This window comes from Helianthus annuus, chromosome 14 (genome assembly GCF_002127325.2).
Source record: "Helianthus annuus cultivar XRQ/B chromosome 14, HanXRQr2.0-SUNRISE, whole genome shotgun sequence".
Classification (NCBI taxonomy): domain Eukaryota; kingdom Viridiplantae; phylum Streptophyta; class Magnoliopsida; order Asterales; family Asteraceae; genus Helianthus; species Helianthus annuus.
Genome location: NC_035446.2, coordinates 6,423,432 through 6,426,388, shown reverse-complemented (window position 1 = coordinate 6,426,388; position 2,957 = coordinate 6,423,432).

Here is a 2,957-nt window from a genome sequence, read left to right as displayed (position 1 = left end):
ACCGAAACCGACTTTCAAAAAATCGAACTAGATGCTAAAGCATTTAGTATCATAGCATCAGCGCTGCCCAATGAAATATATGCTGGACTGTTACACTGTAACATTGCCAAAGAGTTATGGGACGCGCTTAAGGAACAGTTTGGGGGGACCGAAGAAGTCATAGAAAACAATAGGGAAATCCTGAACCAACAGTATGAAACATTTTGTCACGTTAAAGGTGAATCACTGACGCAACAATTTGAGCGTTTCAGTTGTCTCATCAGTGAACTGAGGCTTGTTAAAACCACTTTTACAAACTCAACTCAAAATAGCAGGTTCCTCAGGTCACTGCCAGAAAAATGGGACACCATAGCTTTTGTCACCCGAAATTCACCTGAGTTCAAGGATTTGACCTTGACCCAACTTCACGGTCGACTCCTGACCTACGAAAGGGAGTTGAACCAAAAAAGGAAGTTACAAGAGTCAGGAAAAACCGTTGATGATTATACATTCGGTAACACTGCTCTTTTGGGTCAAGAAGAATCTGGGAGTAGTGGTAAGGATCAGGGTTATGATCACTTCATTGACATAACTGCTGGTGCAAATTTTAACAACCCTGATCCTCACTCTACAAGTTATGCATTCACTGCAAACGAAAACCAGATGTCAGACAACCTAAGCTTTGAACTCAATGATCTACAGCATTTTGACCCCACTGACTTAGAGGAAATGGACATCCTACATCAACTGGCATTGCTAAGTGTTAGAACTAGCAAATTTTATAAAAGAACAGGGCGAAAATTCCCAGGTTTGCATGGGAATCTAAGGGTTGGGCTGGATAAATCGAAAATCAAGTGCTACAAGTGTAATAGGTTGGGACACTTTGCTAGGGAATGTAGGAGTCAAACTACTGGTCCCATAATCACTCATCCTAGCTCAAATCCTAGACCTCAAAATCAAGGCACTGTGCACTATGCCCAATATGCCCCAGCAGCTCAAGTGAACACTGCTCACTATGCTGCTGCCCCTGTGCCAGTGCACTATGTCCAAGCCACTGTTCCACAGATCCAATATGTTCAAACCCCTGTCCCTCAGGCACAAGTGCAGCCTGCACCTCAAACCATTGCTCTAGCAGCAGTACAACCAGATCAACAAAGTTTTTTCACTCAAGGGTTTGTTGACTGGAGCAGTATGCCTAAAGACCTCAGTGATGAAAATTTTGCACTCTATGCTTCCAATGTTTCTTCTAATAATGAATTTTGTTTGATGACATTAGAGTCAATACAGGAGGGGGTTGAAACTGAGGAGGAACAGCTGAGTATTGAAACAGTGGATGAGGTGACTGAAGCAGTGGTTGCTGCTGTGGCTGATGAAGTACTGTTGGGAGAAAGTTCAGGTACCCTGATTGAACCACTGACAGACCCATGGTCCGAAGAGAACAAAGAAGAAAAAGCAGGTGAGAGAGAAAAAGGAGCTGAAGATGAAGAAAATCCTCAATGTGATTGTGCAATGATGGCTGCTGCCAAGGTAACACCTCAAGTTCTTGAAAAACTATGTTCTGACAATTGCATTATTGCTTTTGCTAACATCAAAGAGATGAACGAAAACCTTTGGGATAAAATCTTAACCGATGAAGTCAAATTTGAAAGATCTCTAAAAGAACTTAAAAACAAATTGACTGAAAAGGACAAAGAGATTAGCAGCTTGAAAGAAGAGCAGAGCATAACCAAAACTCAACTCCAAACTTTAGTAGAAAAATACCAAGTTTGCAAAAAGGAGTTAGAGTCCACCCAGATCACATGTGAGAGATGCGTGGAATCATGCAAAGGGTATGAGGTTATGCTTGAAAAACAGATAAAAAGCAATGTGAAATTTGGGGTTGGTTATAGTAAACATGATGATGAAAACACTGCTTTTGAAAAATCTGTTCAAACCACTGATGTAACCACTGAGTTCATCCCCACAAACAAGAATGGCCAAGAAGTGAAAATCACTGACAAACTTGGTAACAAAATCACACTTGACAGACCAATGGGATCCTCTACTTTTGAGGAGCTTGAAAATCATCAATTTAAACCAAAATGGTCCGATGAGTGTGATATTCTTGAAAATTTCAAGCCAATGGACTTTACATCAACTGATAGTGTTAAAGCTCCAAAAGCTAAAGTCATACATCTCAAAGACATCCCAGCAGTGGTTAAAACCTCTGTTGCAAAGGAGTCTGAAAAGAAAAAGAAGAAAGAAAAAATTGATAACTTGTTTTGTGAATTCTGTGAGAAAAGGAATCATCTAACAAAAGATTGTTTCCACTTAAAAGCTTATGATATAAACAGAACAAGCGTCATAGTTCCAGCTGAAAGCTGCATTGTTTGTGGTAAAACAAACCACAAAACTCAAGCATGTGTGTATCTCAAAAACTTTGATGTGAAAAAGAATGAGTACCTTGCTAAAACATCCTTGAGTCCATCATCATCATCATCTGTCAAATTCACCAAGAAACAACCACTGTTTATACCAGTTCAAACAGCTGTCACAAAACAGCTGAACCAAACATCTGTCAAAAGAGATGTTCAGGTTACTGATGCACCCCCTGCCAACCAGTTCAGAAAAGGCAAGGAAAAACAGTCTTACCAAAGGATTCCACACATTTATGAGGTCTACAAAAAGCCCTCTAAACCTAGAGTGAATAGGCATCCTTTTGGTTATCAGCACGTGATTGGTCAAGACCCTCAACAGTGGTTAGCAAGAAAAAAATACTAAAACTGTCCAAACCCCTGACCTAACCACTGTCCATCACTCTGCATCCATACCAGACACTGCTGAATCCCCATCCAAAGCCCTGTTGGCTTTGGAGCCCTTAATGAACTAATCCTTTTACTTCATGTGCAGGGAGTTTCTGCATGCTTTGATAGTCTTTGGTATGTAGATAGTGGAGGCTCCAGGCACATGACAGGATGTAAAGCCCTCCTCAAAGACTT